We start from the raw sequence: 19432 nt of genomic DNA on the forward strand, positions 1-19432 counted from the left end.
AAATCACCCAAATATAAGTTTCCTACAAGATATACTTTAGTCAATAACCAATGGGCTAAAAGCAAAACAAGGTAAAAAGGTACACCATGTACCCTAATGAAAAAACTGGAGTATCTATACTAACATTGTATACAAGGAACTTAAAGATAAAAATTGTTACTAGAGACAAAGGGCACTTTATAATTATAAGAACTGAAATCCATCAAGAAGATATAAAAATTATAAACACATATGCACCTAACAGCAGTACTTCCAAACACAAGAGGGAAAAACTGACTTAAAGGAAGAAATAGATAATTCTACAATATTTGGAGAATTCATTACTCTGTTTTTGATACTGGATAAAACAATCAGACAAAAGATTATCAAGGAAAGAGACTTGAACAAACTATAAGCCAAGTAGTCTTAGCAAACATCTATCAAACAGTCCAAGCTTTATATCATTTTCACATGCACATAGAACATTCCCTATGATATGCCATAAACAAATCTCAATAAATGTAAAGGAGTGAAATCATATAAAATATATTCTCCAACCACAAAAGAATAAAATTAGAAAGCATTATCAGTTAAAATATTTGAGAAACTTGCAAATATGTGAAAATTTACAGAACAGTCTTCTAAATAACCAATGAGCCACAAAAGAAATACCAAGATAAGTTAGGAAATACTTTGAGATAAAAACACAAACTTGGGGCAGCCCGGGTGGCTCAGCAGTTTAGCGCCGCCTTCAGCCCAGGGCATGATCCTGGAGACCCGGGATTGAGTCCCACGTCAGGCTCCCTGCATGGAGCCTGCTTCTCCCTCTGCCTGTGTCTCTGCCTCTCTCTCTCTCTCTCTCTCTCTCTCTGTCTCTGTCTCTCATGAATAAATAAAATCTTTAAAAGAAAAAAAAAAAACTTATGGGATGTAGCAAAAGCAGCAAGAGCTCTGATGTAACGAAAATTTGTAGTGTAAATATCTATAAAAAAAAAAATCTCGGGATCCCTGGGTGGCGCAGCGGTTTGGCGCCTGCCTTTGGCCCAGGGCGCGATCCTGGAGACCCGGGATCGAATCCCACGTCGGGCTCCCGGTGCATGGAGCCTGCTTCTCCCTCTGCCTGTGTCTCTGCCTCTCTCTCTCTCTCTGTGACTATCATAAATAAATAAAAAAAATAAAATAAAAAAAAGAATTCTTTAAAAAAAAAAATCTCAAATCAACATGTTGTACACCTTAAATTAACACAATGTTATATGCCAATTAAATGTAAATTTAAAAAATAAAATCTTAAATAGTTTAAAACTTTAAAAAAAGATCTCAAAACATCCAACTAACTGTTCCCTTAAGAAATCAGTAAAAAAAAAGGGACACTTGGGTGGCTCCGTTGGTTAAGCATCCAACTCTTTTTTTTTTTTTTTTAGAAATTTTTTTTTTTTTTAATTCATTCATGAGAGAGAGACAGAGAGGCAGAGACACAGGCAGAGGGAGAAGTAGGCTCCATGCAGGGAGCCTGACGTGGGACTCAATCCCAGGTCTCCAGGATCAGGCTCTGGACTGAAAGTGGCGCTAAACCGCTGAGCCACCCGGGCTGCCTCCAACTCTTGATTATGACTCAGATCATGATCTCAGGGTTCTGAGAAGGAACCCTGCATCTGACTCTGCACTCTATGGGAGTCTGCTTAAGATTCTCTCCCTCTTCCTCTGCCCCTCCCCCTGTCTGCATGCTCTAATAAATAAATAAATCTTAAAAAAACAAACAGAAAAAGAATAAACTAACCCAAAGCCAGTAAACAGAAAGAATTACAGTGACTTAAATACAATAGAGAAAAAAAAGAAAGTAAATCAACAAAATAAAAAGTTGGTTCTTTGAAAAGATCAACAGAATAAATAATCATTTAGATTAAACAAGAACGAAAAAGACCCAAATTACTAAATAAGTAATTATTACCTTACATAAATAAAAATTATTGTAAAGAATTATAGGGAATACTACAAACAGCTGTAATCAAATTTTATAACTATTTTTTTAAAGATTTTATTTATTTATTCATGAGAGACAGAGAGAGAGAGAGAGAGGCAGAGACACAGGCAGAGGTAGAAGCAGGCTCCATCAGGGAACCTGACGTGGGACTCGATCCCGGGTCCCAGGTCCACATCGTGGGCTGAAGGCAGCACTAAACCGCTGAGCCACCCGGGCTGCCTAAATTTTATAACTAGATGAAGGGGATAAATTTCTAGGAGACACAAAGTTCTAAAATCTATTCACAAAGAAATTCTCTGAATAAAAGCCGTAACAAGTAAAGAAAAGTCTAAGATCAAATGGTTTCACTAGTGGATTCTACCAAAACTTAAGAATGAATACCAATCCTTAACAAACTTTCCCAAAATACAGGAGATGGAAACACGTCTCCATTTATTCTGTGACACCAGTTTTCCCTGATTCCAAAACCAGAGAAAGACACTACAAGAAAACTACAAATATATATTTACTTATATAAATGCAAAACTCCAGAGAAAATGCCAGCAAACCAAATCCAGAAACATACACAAAGGATGATCATACATAAACCATGACAAGCATGGATTGTCCCAAGCATGTATGATTGTTTCAACATATGAAAGTCAACTAATGTCATACATCAAATTAATAAATGACATACAGCACACAATCATCTAAATAGGCACTGAAAAAAAGACAAAATTCAACATTCTTTCATGATAAAAACAAGACTAAGTCAGAAATAGAGGAGAACGTCATCAACATGAAAAAGGACATATAAGAAAACCCACAGCTGGGCAGCCCGGGTGGTGCAGCGGTTTAGTGCCGCCTTCAGCCCAGGGTATGATCCTGGAGACCTGGGATTGAGTCCCACGTCAGGTTCCCTGATGGAGCCTGCTTCTCCCTCTGCCTGTGTCTCTGCCTGTCTCTCTCTCTCTCTCTCTCTCTGTCTCTCATGAATAAATAAAATCTTTTTTTTTTTTTTTTTTTTTTTTTAAAGAAAAAACCCACAGCTGGGACACCTGGGTGGCTCAGAGGTTAAGCACCTGCCTTTGGCTCAGGGCATGATCCTGGAGTTCCGGAATCAAGTCCCACATCGGGCTCCCTGTGGGGAGCTTGCTTCTCCCTCTGCCTGTGTCTCTGCCTCTCTCTGTGTCTCTCATGAATAAATAAAATCTTAAAAAAAAAAAGAAAACCCACAGCTAACCTCACACTTAATGATTACCCTGTAAGATCAACAACAAGACTGGATTGGATGTCTGCTCTCACCATTTGTATTTAATATTATACAGTAGGTTCTAGCCAAGGCAAGAAAAATTAAAAGGATCCAGATTGGAAGGGAAAAAATGAGACTACTTCTTTCTCATCAGAGATGACACATCACATGTATCTAAAATCCTAACAACTCATTAAAAAACTACCAGAACTGTTAAATTAGTTAGGGATATTTGTAAGATACAGAACTACTATACAGAATTCAACTATGTTCCTATATACTACAAATAACCATCCAAAAATAGAATTAAGAGGGGCACCTGGGTGGCTCAGTGGTTAAGCATCTCCCTTTGGCTCAAGTCGTGATCCTGGGGTCCTTGGGTCCTGGGATCAAGTCCTGCATTGGGCTCCCTGCATGGAGCCTGCTTTTCCCTCTGCCTAGGTCTCTGTCTCTCTCTGTGTGTCTCTCATGAATAAATAAATAAAATCTGGGATGCCTGGGTGGTTCAGTGGTTGAGTGTCTGCCTTCAGCCTAGGGTGTGATCCCATTGTCCTGGGATCGAGTTCCACATCACACTCCCCACATGGAGCCTGCTTCTCCCTCTGCCTATGTCTCTGCCTCTCTCTTTGTGTCTCTCATGAATAAATAAATAAAATGTTTAAACAAATAAATAAAATCTTCTAAAAAATAGAATTAAGAAAATAATTCCATTTATAATAGCATCAAAAGAATAAAATATTAAGAAACAAATTTTATCCAAAAAAATGCAATTGTTAAACATGTAAAACTAGAAAACATTATTGAAAGAAATTTAAAATCTAAATAAAAGGGGGCACCTTGGTGGTTCAGCCAGTTAAGCACCTGCCTTTATGATCATGATCTCAGGGTCCTGGGATGGAGCCCCACATCCAGCTCCCTGATCAGTGGGGAGTCAGCTTTTCCTTCCTCCTCTGTCCCTCCCCCTAACCATGTGCTCATGCTCTCTGCTCTCTCTTCTCTCAAATAAATAAGTAAAATCTTAAAAAAATATATCTACATAAATGAAAAGATATTTCATGTTAATGGACTGGAATACTAATACTGTTAAGATAGTAATATTCCTCAAATTGATCTACAGGTTCAATGCAATTCCTGCCAAAATTCCAACTGGAAAAAGGTGCCAAGATAATTCAGTGGAGGAAAGGATAGTTTTTTCAACACATGGTGCTGAAATAACTGAACATCTATAAGCAAAACCATGAAGTTAGACCTCTATCTCACACTATATACAAATTCACCAAAAAAGATAGAACACCTAAATGTAAGAGATGAAACTCTAACATTCTTGGAAGAAAATACAGAGTAAGTCTTTATGACCCTGAATCAGGCAATGGTTTCTTAAATATGAACCCTAAAGGGGGCATCTAGCTGACTCAGCTGGTGGAAGATGTCACTCTAGATCTTGGGGTCATGAGTTCAAGCCCTATATTGGGCATGGAGCCTACTTAAAACAACAAAAAAATGAAACCTAAAGCACAGGCAAAAAAAGAAAAAATAAATAAACTGAAGTTCACCAAAATGAAAAACCTCTGTGCTTGAAAGGGACACCATCAAGAAAGTGAAATGACACTCACTGAATGGGATGTTTGTATTTACAAATCATATAGCTAAGTACCTAGATTATATAAAGACATCTTACAACAATAAAGACAACTTAATTTGAGAATGGGCAAAAGAATACAGACTTCTCTAAATATATACAAATAGCCAAAAAGCACATGAAAATATGCTCAACATCATTATCCATCAAGGAAATGCAATCAAAACCACAAAATATTACTTCATCCCATTAGAATGGCTAGAATCATAGAGTCGGATAATAACAAGAGTTAGTGAGGATGCTGAGTAATTGGAACCTTCATACATTGCAGGCAGAAATATGAAATGGGGCAACCACTTTTGAAAACAATCTGGCAGTTCCTCAAAATGTTAGAGTTCTAGAATTACCATATGACCCAACAATTCATGTCCACACGAAAACTTGTACTCAGAAGTTCATAGCAGCATTATTCATAATACCCAATAGAGGAAACAATCTAAACACCTGTTAACAGATTAATGGATAAATAAAATGCGGTATGTCTATAAAATGGAATATTATTCAGCAATAAAAAGAAACAAAATGCTGGTATATTCTAGAACATGGAAGAACACTGAAAACATTACGCTAAGTGAAAGAACCAAGTAACAAAAGAGAACAATTTGTATTTTTATATTTACATGAAATATTTAGATAAGGCAAATCTACATTGACAGAAAACAGATCAGTAGTTGCCTAGAGATGGAGGGGATGATAAGTGGGACAGCTGGGGGTGACAGGTAAGGAGTATGCAGTTTCTTTGTGGGGTAATGAAACTGTTCTAAAATTGATTGCAGTAATGAACGTACAACTCGATAAAAAATTGTATACCTCAAATGGGCAAATGTATGGTATGTGACTTATAATTCAACAAAGCTGTTACCAAAAAGAGTAAGCTGGAACCTACCCACTAAATCTTTTGGGCTGACTGCTGACTGAAACAAAAGATTTAAATAGCATCCATGGTCTCCAAAAAAAATATCAAAAATGTCTAGGATATAATCAAAAAAAGTCAATCATCATACCAAGAACCAGGAAAATTACTTGAATTTTAGAAAAGACAATTAACATATATAATATCACACATGAATCAAATGTCAGAATTACCTGACAAGGATTTTAAAGTAGCCATCATGCTTTAATGAGCAGTGATATACTATTAAAACAAACAAAAAAGTTTACCAAAGAAATAGCAAATACAGAAAAGAAACAAATGGAAATTACAGAACTGAAAAATAACCAAAACAAAAAGCCATTAGATGGGCTCAATCACAGAATGAATACAAGAGATGAAAAAAAGTTGAAAGCGGAAGTAGAACAAAAGGAATTACCCAATCTAAACAACAGAGGGAAAAAATGCCTCATGCACTGTAAGATTATAACAAAAGATCTAAGAGTTGTATTTTCACAGTCACAGAGAGAGAGAGTGCCCCTGAAAAATCATTCTAAAAATGGCTGAAACATCCAAAACTTGAAACATCCAAAATGGCAAAAGACATAAACTTACAGTTCAAAAAGCTAACATAGGAGCACCTGGTTGGCTCACTCAGTAGAGCATGCAACTCCTGATCTCAGGGTTGTGAGTTCAAGCCCCACATTGGGCATGGAGCCTACTTTAAAAACTAAAAATAAAAAGCTAACAGAACTCCAAATAGGTTAAGCCCAAACAAATTCCTGCCAAGATATATCATAATTAAACTTCTGAAAACTAAAGACAAAGAAAAAGCCTTTAAAGCAGCCAGGGAGAAAGAATATACCACCTGGGGGATCCCTGGGTGGCTCAGCGGTTTAGCCCCTGCCTTTGGCCCAGGGCACGATCCTGGAGTCCCGGGATGGAGTCCCGCATCAGGCTCCCTGCATGGAGCCTGCTTCTCCCTCCTCCTGTGTCTCTGCCTCTCTCTCTCTCTCTCTCTATCTATCATAAATAAATAAATAAATAAATAAATAAATAAATAAATCTTTAAAAAAAATACACCACCTCAAGGAAAACACAAATTCCAATAATAGAGGATTTCTCATCTGAAATCATGGAGGTCTAAGAGAGGTGGCACAACATTTTCAAATGCTGTAAGAGTCGTCGTCAACCACAAATTCTACAAAGAGAAACAGCTGAAAAGATCTTAAGAAAACTAAAAAACAAAAGTTCCACAGTTTATATCTTAGTACTAACAAATCACAATGTATATGGGACCATTAAATGAGCAATTACAGGTAAATATTTGGGAATTACAGATTTCCCCCTCACAAACACCAATGCCAATTAGATACATATATGTAGATGGCTTAATGCATATTCTCTACTTTCTTAATTCTCTTAAAAAGAGTTCTAAAAAAAAAAGTTCTGTCACTGTTCAAGATTTTTTATCAATTTGATAGTTTTTGTTCTACTTTTTTTTATTTTTTTTTTTTAAGATTGTATTTATTTATTCATGAGAGACACAGGCAGAGACATAGGCAGAGAGAGAAGCAGGCTCCATGCCAGGAACCTGATGCAGGGGTACTCGATCCCAGGACCATGCCCTGAGCCAAAGGCAGATGCTTAACCCCTGAGCCACCCAGGTGTCCCAGTTTTTGTTCTACTTGAAAATTCCAAAACTTATGAGCCTCAAATCAGAGTTATTTGTTTAAAGAAGATGGAAGATACATATGTCTCAACAATCCATAAGATCCATTTTAAATAGTATCTGCTGGGACACCTGGGTGGCTCAGCGGTTGAGCACCTGCCTTCTGCACAGGGCGAAATCCTGGAGTTCCAGGATTGAGTCCCACATCGAGCTCCTGGCATGGAGCCTACTTCTCCCTCTGTCTCTGCCTCTCTCTCTCTCTCTCTCTCTCTCTCTGTCTCTCATGAATAAATAAATAATCTTTTTAAAATAAATAAATAGTATCTGCCAAAGAGGAAGCCTGAATGAACCTCTATAATCATGTAACAGCTTAACTATGTTAAAAGCCAAGTATGAGAGCAAATATTATTTATCTTAATCCACTAATTTATTACTAATATATATGTTTTTTTTAAACAAGAATGACTATGCAAGTATGACTAATGACCTGTTAATCAGCCAAGAAACAAACAGATGGTCATCTTGCAAAACTGTGAATTCAAGATCTGTTTCACATTATTTACCAACTGACTCACTCAACTAATTTTTATCGTTTTTAAATATACTAAGTACTGTACAAGGCAGTGATAAAAAGATAAATAACATATTACAACACTGTGATATAATTATTATAGAATATATATCCAGTCTTCATTCCTGGCTCCTGGCACAGAGCTAAAACCTTTAGAATTTTCTTGATGGGGTAAGAAGAGCATCTTTTGTTACTCATAATAAGCCCCTTTCAACCATATCTTGGAGAATGAGGGGTGGTTGCCATAAGAACCAACCTCTGACCTCAAGATGGGGAAAAGAGGTGCAGATTGAGTTTATCACAATCAACCAATGATTATGCCTACATAACGAAGCCTCCATAACACCCTAACTGAAGGGAATCAGAAGCTTCTGGGTTGGTGAACACATGAAGGTGTCGGGAGGATGGTGCCCCCAAAGAAAAGCACAGAAGCTCATGGAAGCTCCATGCCCCTTACTACATACCTTGCCCTATGCATCTCTTCCACTTGCTGTTCCTGAATTATACCCTTTATAATAAGAAAGTAATGGTTAAGTAAAGAGCTTTCTGGAGTCCTGTGAGCCATTACAGCAAATTATTGATCGGAAGAGGGGATTGTAGGAAGCCCCAATTTACAGTCAGCTGGTCAAAAGTGCAGGTCACAACATGGGACTTGCAACTAGCATAGCAGTGGGGGGTACAGGAGGTGGGCAGGGGCTAAGTTCTCCACCGTGGAGACTGCACAAACTCCAGGTAGGTGGTGTCATAATTAGGTTAACTCGTAGGACACCCAGTAGGGGTCTGGAGAGTTGGAGAACGTAAGGGAAAAGCCCACATATGTGATGTCAGTAGCGTCGTGAGTAGTGTAGAAAAAACAGTAGGCATGATCTTAGATCTCAAGAAACTCCTTGCCATGACAAAAATAGGTGCACGAGAAATCATTTAAATAAAATGGTATGTACTTTAATGGTACATGTACCAAGTGCCAGGAAAGTAAGCAACTAATGATGCCAAGAAAAATGACATTTATCCTAATTTTCACGAGTTAAATACTGTAATTTCTCAGGGTTCTATCATTCCCTCTTCAAGCTCTCAGCCCAGTTCTCAGCCTGAGCTCACATAAAAAGCAATGTTTTAATTTTAAAAATTGTATGTATGTGGGCAGCCCTGGTGGCGCAGCGGTTTGGTACCGCCTACAGCCTGGGGTGTGATCCTGGAGACCCAGGATTGAGTCCGATGTCGGGCTCCCTACATGGAGCCTGCTTCTCCCTCTGCCTGTGTCTCTGCCTCTCTCTCTCTCTCAAATAAATAAATAAAACATTTTTTAAAAAATAAAATAAAATAAATAAAAATTGTATGTATGTATACATTTATTTGAGAGAGAGAATGCACTAACCAGGGAGCCCGACATGGAACTCAATCCTAGGACCCCAAGATCGTGACCTGAATGAAAGGCAGCTGCTGAACCAACTGAGCCACCCAGCTGCCCTGGGAAGCATTTTTTAAATGAGAAGGTTTGGCCCCACACCAAACCAACTCTCTATGGAAGCCTTCACCCTCTCATCCTTATTCTTTAAAAGCTCCCCAGATGGTTTTACAGTAGCGCCTGGGTTAAGTGAATGAAGTAGTGCTTGGGATGGAAATGACCATCTCTCTTCAGGAAAAATGTAACCCAAGCCTCAACCAATCTTCTGGCAATGAAGAGAGAGAGAGAAAGATTTCAAGTAGAAACAATATGAGCAATAAGAGACCAGCTGTGAAAGAAGAGGATTCTAAGGTTTCTAATAACAAGAGTTAGGGTGAAGGCCTAAAACAGGACAAGGAGTATGTGCTTGAGGGGGCTCAGTGAGTAGAGGGAAGGGAAAAGAAAATATAACCAAGTTTGGAGTACTCAGTATCCAAATTTAGTTATCCAATAGGTGATGAAAATAAAGAACTTGAAACTCAAGAAAAATGCGGACTGAATACACATCTTTGAAAACCATAAATCTACTGGTGCTATTTGAAGCTAGGATAGGAAGTGTAATCACACAAGGAAATTAGAGAACAAAGAAAAGAACAGAAATTGAAACTCTAAGGAATACTACATTAATCAGAGAAAATAAAAAAGGGGGAAGCATCAAAGGAAGGTTTTTATCTTTGTTTTGGAAGGTGTAAACTGTACCATGTATGCAAGATGAGAAAAATATGAGAATATAGAGCAGATCAAAGATGTTAGCCTTAGAAAGGAGGACCCTTTGTCCCCTGGTAAAAGGAAATGAGATCAGAAATCAAACAGGCATAGGCATACTATCATTTTTAATGACAGATTCTTAAGAGTTCAGGGCTGAAGCCCACCAATTTCTTGTGAATTTTCTGCTGATTGCAAAATAAGCAATGAAGAAACATCAAGAGCAGGACGAAGGGAGGAGAATGGTAAAAATCTTTTAAGAAGCCATTCAGATTTTAGTACGTAAGAATATTCTAGGAGGTAAGAGTAAAGTTAGAATCCAGAAGTCTAGAGCAGCAACCCAGGTCACTTACATGATTTTCTCTAGTCTGCTCTGGAAAAGCAACAGTTTGATCCTGGCTTGTAGACCATTAAAGCAAGTGTGGGAAGAATGAGTTGAAGACAGTAATGTAGCTTTTATGATTTTGAAAAGTCAAATTTACTTCACTCTTTGCAAAAAAAAAAAAAAAAAAGACCGTAGTTGCTTCCTCTGATTGCCAGAAAGAGGGTTGGGGAAAGGGAGAGATACTCTCCTCTGTCACTCTCACAAAACTTGTGAGAACTTTCACTCCCAAGCATGTTTGATCCCTCCAGCAGCTGATTCCAAGAATTTTACACCTGATTCCCCCGGGCTCTTCAAGGATGAAAATTCCCTGCAGGGCTGGACTCCCCAGCTGAGAGATACACAAGTGAACACTTCTTCTGGGAGACCTGGGTGGCTCAGCAGATGACCCACTGCCTTGGCTCAGGGCGTGATCCCGGGGTCCTGGGATCGAGTCCCACATCGGGCTCCCTGCACGAAGCTTGCTTTTCTCCTTCTGCGTGTGACTCTGCCTCTGTGTGTGTGTGTGTGTGTGTGTGTGTGTCTCGTGAATAAATAAATTAAATCTTTAAAAAAAAAAAAAAAAAAAAAACCAAACCACTTCTTCCACGCAATGCTACTTTGGAGAGGAGATAAACGGGGGGGGGGGGGGGGGTGTAAGGAAATAACCATATTGTGAAGCTCCCTAAGAATCCTTTACAAAGCCAATGAATATAAAACAATACTTGACACAAAAATAGCCAACTTGTTTTCTTCCTGCATAAACGTAGTGAGTAAATAATTGATAATGTAACGTCTCTCGCACTTGGAGCTCAATAATCTGTCCTGCCATGTCCCACATCACTCCTCCAATAGTGAGTGGAATCCCTCTGGATCATGGGCCTCTTGTACCACCATCTGGAGGAGGAGAGGCGGACTGTGCACCCGGCCCACTGTGCGCCAGGCTCGACGGGCTCCGCGTGCAGCTCCTCGGAAGACGGACTGATGTTAACTACAGATCTGGCACCCGGTAGAGCACTAGAGTGCTGACGGTTCGGGTGCGAGGGATGAAAGTGGGGAGAGGAGTCGAGATCGCAGATGAACGCATCTGGGAGCAAAAGGGCAAAACCCAGGGCCATAAGAGGTTGCGGGGGAGACTGAAAGGTACGGAGGACCGGGCAGCAGAAGGAAGGGACGAGGGCGACTGCGGAAACGAAACCCCGGCACTCGTGCGGGCAAAGTCCGCTGTGATCCCGGCGGGACGCGGGGGCGGGAAGGGGCTCATCCCCGGGAGGCGCCCCGAAGGGCTGCAGAGGCCGGGAAACGGTGCCAGCGCCGCGAGTCCCGGGGAGGGGGCCGGGGGGAGGGGCCTGGGGAGAGGCGGGGAGGGTCGGCGAGGAGCGGGTGCGCGAGCTGGAGCCGCGGGCCGGGCGGGGGCGGGGCCGGACAACTGCCCCCCCCCCCCCCCCCAGCCACCGGGGACGGATGCGGAGACGTGCGAGCCGGGCTGACGCGGGGCAGTGGGATGCCAGGGCAGAGTGGCCGGGGCCCGCGGCGGGGCACGGCGACGGGAAGGCGGCGGGGCCGGGGCGGGGGCCGGGCGGGGGCCGGGCGGGGGCGGGGGCGGGGCGGCGCTCCCACCGAGCCACAGCGAGCGCGGCGTCTCCCTTACCTGGGATGAGCGAGGAGCCGCCGCGCCGCCTCCCCAGCATCCTGCGCTCGGCCGCTTCTCCCACTGCCCTAGGGGGGGGCCATTCCGCCCGCCCCGGGAGCCCGCCCTCACCGCCAGGCGCCAGCGGCCGCCAGCCCGGCCCGGCCCCGCGGAGCAGCGCCAACGCGACCCGCGCCCGCGGCCGCCTCAGCAGCGACTCCCGCCGTCGCTGCCTCAGCGCCGGCCGCCTGCCTCCCGGGCGGGCCCGGGATCTCACGGATGCGGCGATTGGCTGCCGCGAGCCCGGCCGGGAGATGTGTCGGACCCTCTGATTGGTGACTTTCGCTAGCTCCCGCCCGCTGGGGGCGGTGCTCGGAATAGCCCGGGTCCAGCGGGCGTTAAGGGACCAAGCGGGAGGGACCTGACGTCGCGGCCGGGCGGGCGTGCCTGCGTCCCTGCGCGTGCGCGCTCCCCGCGACGGCTCCGGGGCAGCCACCTGCGGGGCCTGGTGGTTGCCCTGGCGACGGCGCCCGGCTGGGGGTGTGCGCCACGCGGTCCGGGCCACGCGGCAAGAAAAGGAGCTTCTCCAAGCAGGCGCCCCCCCACGTCCGCCGCTTCCATCCAGTCCCACCTCTCCGGCCGCTTCTGGCCGAGGAGTTCCAGACTCCCTGGGAATAGCTCAGGGGCCGAGAGGGAATCCACGTAATATTGCATCCCACACAGAAGTGCGAGGGATGGGAGATGCGGCCCAACCACAGGGGAGGCGAACTGATCCTGGAGAGAAAGAAGTGAGAACTGGAGAAAAGGCCAAGGAACGAGCGACGCTGGGGAGAGGGATGAAATTTCCAACTGAAAGTTAACAGTTGGCGCTGACGACTCCTCCACACCAGCTTCCGGCAACGCGAGTGTCTCACTTGTATGAACTGTGAGAGGAGATTCAAAATGCAGTAAGCAGGGCCTCGTCCAACTCTGGGAACGCCTCAGACTTTTGACTTTCGTCAATCGAACTTTCTACTTTTGTCAATTGCAACTTGTTGGTTTCAGCTCCACCATCTTCTCCACTTAGCCTTCTGCTTTGGACTGAAAGAGAAAATGCTAACCTCTGACGGCTAAATAGTTATGTGTTAATGAGTCTAAACTCAGCCAGCAGCAATCATAATTATGTTAAAACGACTTATGTAACCTTGTGGCTTTTGCCTTTAGAAGCTGGATCTAATGCATCCTTGAAATTCAGAGCACACTTTGAATTTCAGTGGACTCCATGTCTCCTCCAAATAAATGCTTCGATTGCCTTACCTCCTCTTCTTGATGGACAGAACACATTGCAAAAAGGCATGGGCTCAGGGATCTAATCTAATAAAGATATTCAAAATTCCTGTCAACCATATTGGAATGTTATCTAATGTTATCTACAGAATGAAATCTGTAAAATATGTATCTTAGAGAGTTGCTGTAGTGTTCAAGTGAGACACACGCAAAAAATTGTACCTGAATGCTCTATAGCAACATTATTCATAATAGCCAATAAACTGAAAACAACTGTCCATCAACTGATTAATAAAATTTGGTATATCCATATGATGAAATATTATTCAGCCATAAAAAGGAATGAAGTTCTGATACATGCTACAATGTGGATTGCAATATTGAAAATATTATGCCAAGTGAAATCGTTACAAAAGACCCCATATTGTAGAAGTCCATTTTATATAAAATGTCCAAAATAGGCAAATCCATAGAGATAGCAAGTAGATTAGTAAATGTCTTGGGCTAAGCAGACTGGGGAGAATGGGAAGTGACTGCTAATAGGTCTAGGGTTTCCTTTGGGGGTAACTGTTGAAAATGTCCTAAAATTGTGTGATGGTTATACAATTTTGTGTATATATATATGTGTGTGTGTGTTTTTAAATATTTTATTTATTTATTCATGAGAGACACAGAGAGAAGCAGGCTCCCTTCAAGGAGCCCGATGTGGGACTCCAGGATCACGCCCTGAGCCAAAGACAGGCACTCAACCGCTGAGCCGCCCAGGCGTCCCAATTTTGTGCATATATTAAATGTGTACTTTAAATAGGGGAATTGGGGATCCCTGGGTGGCACAGCGGTTTGGCGCCTGCCTTTGGCCCAGGGCGCGATTCTGGAGACCCAGGATCGAATCCCACATCGGGCTCCCGGTGCATGGAGCCTGCTTCTCCCTCTGCCTGTGTCTCTGCCTCTCTCTCTCTCTCTCTCTCTGTGACTATCATAAATAAATAAAAATTTTTAAAAAATTAAAAATAAATAAATAAATAAATAGGGGAATTGTGGGCAGCCTGGGTGGCTCAGCGGTTTAGCGCCACCTTCACCCCAGCAGGATGTCTCCCAGAGCAGGACAGCTTTAGGTGGCCCCAAGAGCCAGAAGCAAGGACCTGCTTGAAGTGAAGCAAAGCTCAGAGTCATTTGGGAAGAAGTTTTTTCTGCTTTCTAAAGCTACCACCAACCCATAGTACATGTTAAGGAAAAAGACACCAAAATATACTCATAAGTGAAAAGAAGAAAGTCCCATTTGCATTTTTTTTAATACACACACCCTCACACACACATGCTAGTGATTAAAAAAATAAAAATCTCTGGAAGGATAAGCAACTGATAAATTATTGATTGCTACATCTGAAACTATGTAATTGAATTTAAATAATAATTTTTAAAAATCTCTGGAAAGATGCACAGTAAACCATAGCAGTGGTTATTCCTGGATGGAAAATTGAAGGACTTGGGGACAGGAATGGGAAAGAGACTTATTTTTCACTATTATCTATATACTCAGGCACTTTGTGAAAGCTTGTCATGTATCTTGATTTCTATCTAAAACAAATAAATTGGGGATCTCTGGTGGCTCAGCGGTTTAGCGCCTGCCTTCGGCCCAGGGTGTGATCCTGGAGTCCCGGGATAGAGTTCCATGCTGGGTTCCCCGCATGGAGCCTGCTTCTCCCTCTGCCTGTGTCTCTGCCTTTCTCTCTCTCTCTCTCTCTCTCTCTCTCTCTCGTATCTCATGAATAAATAAATAAAATCTTTAAAAATAAAAATAAAACAAAACAAATAAATTTTAAAAATAAATAAAATAAATATAAAATAAAACAAATTCAGAATTTAAAAAAAAAAAAAACTCTCTTCTGCAAAACTCACCATTCAAGGCTATATGAACCCCTGGTTCACATGATGTGTACATGGCTTTGTGTAACTTAATAAACCACATAATCAGGATACATACTGTGATCATGCTGTATGTATTTTCCCTCCCCAGCCTTACCTCTTTCAGGTGATCTACTCAGACTCAGATAACCTCACCTGAGGGCACAGACAGCTTCACCTCCAATGAAGCAATTCAAAGGATTCAGAGCTTGTTTCTTCCAAACAACCTAGGCAGCCCCCACAGGCCAAAAAAAAAAAAAAAGAGAGAGAGGAAGTGGACAAGTGGTCACTGATACCCCAGGGACAGCCTGGAAGCCACTGCCCAGTTAGGCCAGTCTCACACAGCTCCTGCCTCAGGGACTCATCTCCCAGGAAGGCCTGGCCCAGTGTGAATAAGGACTCCTTACCACAGTATCTCACCTCCTGGAAGGAGAGTCTATTCAACACATCTAGGAATGTTCAGGATTGGAGGAGAACTAAAGAGGCAGCACAGCCCTCCACCAGTTTTACTTTGGGGGTATGTTGCTTTTGATTTGGTATTTGGGGCAGCAGATCTCCCTTCATGGCATTGGCACTCCAGAATCTGTCATGGACAGAAGATGGTTGCAGAGGTAAGAGGTGGAAGTGGGAAGAGGCCCTCAGAAATGGAAAACTGGGGAAGAGAATCATGCCAGTTCCTCCTTTTTTATTCTGTGTCCCAGCCCAAGGCAGCTGGGAATGAGAGTCAGGAGCAAGGGACTTGGAAACAGAAAATGGGAAGACAGGCTATCTTTGCAGTGCAAGTAAAGGAGCACAGACCTTCAGAAAGCATCCACGTGGCTGCAGGAGAAGTGTGAGAAGTGGAAAGTGGGGACAAAAGGAAGTCTCAAGGATAAGGGCAGAAATGGTGATGACAGAGGTGGTTGTCTGCCCAGCCCTCTGTCCTGTCCCCAGTACAGGGGCTAGAGTGCCTTAAATGAATGGACGAGTTAATGGACACATATAGAAATATCAAAAGCTGCAGCTGTCAATAAAGGTCACCAAGGCAAAGCAGAGGGACACAGGGAAGAGAATAGGAAGGTACTCAGGTCCTGCCTGGGAGGGCAGAGAGAGAGGGTAAGGGCTCCAGAGGCAAAGATCCTTGTTGGAGAATTGAGGGTTAGGTTAAACTTTCATCCTAAAGTGAGCTCCAAGTCCTGGCTGACCTAGGACAAAATGAAACGCTTACCTGCAAATAGCATCAAAGGGCCAGCGAGCTGCAGGCAACACCTCACAGTTCTCTTGAAGCTTGTGGGATAGAGGGGTTGGAGACAGAAAGAAAATGGTGATACAATTTAAAGAAAAGGGAAAGAAAAGAGCATGCCTCTTCACTTTCCCCTCCCCTAGATCCAGGAAAACAGGCCAGGTCAGGCCCCTCAGCCACATCATCATTTTAAAATGAAAATCCAGCCTAGCCTATGAGCAGGCATTTTCCAAATGGCTACAGAATTCCTGCACCTTCCAAAAATACCTCTTCATGGAACTCCTGCCAGGGAGCAAGGGCCACATGCCCAGGCTGGAACCAACTAATTGGGCTTTCTGAGCTACTACCCACATGCTCTGCAGACCCTAGATGCAGGAAATGCCCACTGCTCTGTCTGGTAAACCCAGCCAGACAGCTACTGGTGCTGAGCCCAAGACTGGGAGCAAAGCATCCTCTAGCTCCACTTACAACAAAAAAGATTATGGGAGGCTGGGAGGCTGCCTTTGGCCCAGGGTGTGATCCTGGAGTCCCGGGATCGAGTCCCACATCGGGCTCCCTGCATGGAGCCTGCTTCTCCCTCTGCCTGTGTCTCTGCCTCTCTCTGTGTGTGTCTTTCATGAATAAATAAATAAAATCTTAAAAAAAAAGATTATGTGATTTCCAGGAGTGGTTTTCAAACCTTGCTATGAATATAAACCACCTGTGCAGCTTTGTAAAATAGACAACAAGCCTCTTGTCAATCATATGAAGCAGAAGCTCTGGGAGAAAGGTCACCCCCCCAACCATGGAGTGGGGCACAGCGACTGGAATAATGATTGGGAAGTAGCACAAGGGGACTTGAGAAAAGCTAGTCGGTGATATTCTGTTCCTGACCATGGAAATTACCCAGCTCATCCAACTGTAATCACATGTGCAGTTTTCTGTATGTTTGTTACACTTCATTTTTCAAAGAGTCCCTGGATAAATTCTGCTCCCCAACAGGTTTGAAGACCATGGAGTCAGAGGTCTAGGGTGAGGGTCTTAGGTTACACTAGAGAAGCTGAGTACATTGGACAGGGGTCTGCCTCTACTCTTAGGCGGGTCTCTGACTTTCAAAGGAAAGAAGCTCCAGGGATGGGAGGAGCTCCAGGGAACAACCTTCCTTGTGCCCACAGATGCAATCTCCTGACACCAGGAACAGCTGCCAAGTGTAGTGACTTGTCCTGCACCTTGCCTCTTGGACAGGGCTTGCTCGGGCCCCCTGTGAGCCAACTCCAGAAGGCCATTTTCACCTGTGGCCTTGGTTTTCGTTCCCTGGTTAAAGAGGTTGCAGAGGCTACGAGTTGCTTCCCACCCTGATTGCTCCCTTTCCCAAGGCAATTAGCTTCCTGAAAGGATATGCTACCTCCCACAGGATCTGGGGGATTCAGGACATTTACTAGTGTCTTCCACCAGGCACTGTTCTAGGTGCTGAGGACACAGCAATGTCCTTGCTATTCTTTTTTTTTTTTTTTTTTTAAGATTTCATTAATTTATTCATGAGAGACACAGAGAGAGAGAGAGAGAGAGAGGCAGAGACACAGGCAGAGGGAGAAGCAGGCTCCCTGCAGGGATCACACCTTGAACAGAAGGCAGATGCTTAATCACTCAGCCATCCAGGCATCCCAGTCATTGCTGTCCTTATTGGGCTTATATTTTAATATAGAGCATGCCACTCAATTACATGTGAAAGAGATCAGAAGATGCCGCCTCAAAATCTACCACTGTGGGGGATCCCTGGGTGGCTCAGTGGTTTAGCTCCTGCCTTTGGCCCAGGGTGCAATCCTGTGGAGTCCTGGGATCAAGTCCCATGTGGGGCTCCCCGCAGAGAGCCTGCTTCTTTCTCTCTTTCTCTCTCTCTCTCTCTCTATCATGAATAAATAAATAAATCTTTAAAAAAAAATCTTCCACTGTGGCTTAAGGATTATTTTGAGTTGAAGGCAATTAAGAAACAGAAAATGGGGGAGAAGAAAAAAGAAACAGAAAACACAAATTCTTTGTCCTTTTCTGCAGGAAACAGAGCATACATTTCTCTTTTGTTTTGTTTTGTTTTGTTTTTAAGATTTTATTTATTTATTCATGAGAGACACGGAGAGAGGCAGAGACACAGGCAGATGCCCCAGGGCAGCTCTGTTGAAGTCCCTGCGTGGAGCCTGACAAGGCACTTGATTCCGGGTCTCCAGAATTACGCCCTGGGCTGAAGGCGGTGCTAAACCCCTGAGCCACCCAGGAATCCCCCTACATTTCTCTTTTGTAAAAGAAATTTCCATTTGTAAAGATGCTCCTATATCTTATCAGGAAGAGAACAATTTGGAGAGAACTCTCGACCCTCTTCATCACTTAAATCTGCATAACAAACCCTACCAATCACCCTTATCTTCCATTAGTTTCCCATGTATATTTAACTTAACACATTTTGATATCCCTAGAAACTCAAATCCTCCCCCCTTTCTTCTATGAAGTTAAGAATATAAACCTTTCTGCGGTTTAGCACCTGCCCAGGGCATGATCCTGGGGTCCTGGCTGCACGGAGTCTGCTTCTCCCTGTGTCTGTGTCTCTGCCTCTCCCTCTCTCATGAATAAATAAATAAATAATCTTTAAAAAAAAAAATATATATATATATAAGTCTTTCAGGGGCTTCACCCTCATACATTACGCAATGCAATGCAGATTCATGGGGAACCTGGTGTTAAACCATTCTTAGACGACCTACTTCTGGGTCCAGGTTTCTTTTTTTTTTTTTTATAACTCTTTTTTTTTTAATCTTTATTTATTTATGATAGTCACACAGAGAGAGAGAGAGAGAGAGAGGCAGAGACACAGGCAGAGGGAGAAGCAGGCTCCATGCACTGGAAGCCCGACGTGGGATTCAATCCCGGATCTCCAGGATCGCGCCCTGGGCCAAAGGTAGGCGCTAAACCGCTGCGCCACCC

General features: G+C 43.2%; 1 protein-coding gene across 2 annotated transcripts in view; it reads right to left on the minus strand.

Annotated features, from left to right (window-relative positions):
• Positions 1-12267, minus strand: part of TPST1 (tyrosylprotein sulfotransferase 1) — a 144023-nt gene extending 131756 nt beyond the window's left edge. The window contains exon 1 of one of the 2 annotated variants that reach the window (XM_077908352.1): positions 12109-12267. The gene's annotated coding sequence lies outside the window, so the exon portion shown is untranslated. The remainder of the gene's footprint in view (positions 1-12108) is intronic. The other variant, XM_077908351.1, reaches the window with a different exon arrangement.
• Between the last annotated feature and the right edge of the window lie 7165 nt (positions 12268-19432).

This window comes from Canis aureus, chromosome 8, assembly GCF_053574225.1.
Source record: "Canis aureus isolate CA01 chromosome 8, VMU_Caureus_v.1.0, whole genome shotgun sequence".
NCBI classification, from domain to species: domain Eukaryota; kingdom Metazoa; phylum Chordata; class Mammalia; order Carnivora; family Canidae; genus Canis; species Canis aureus.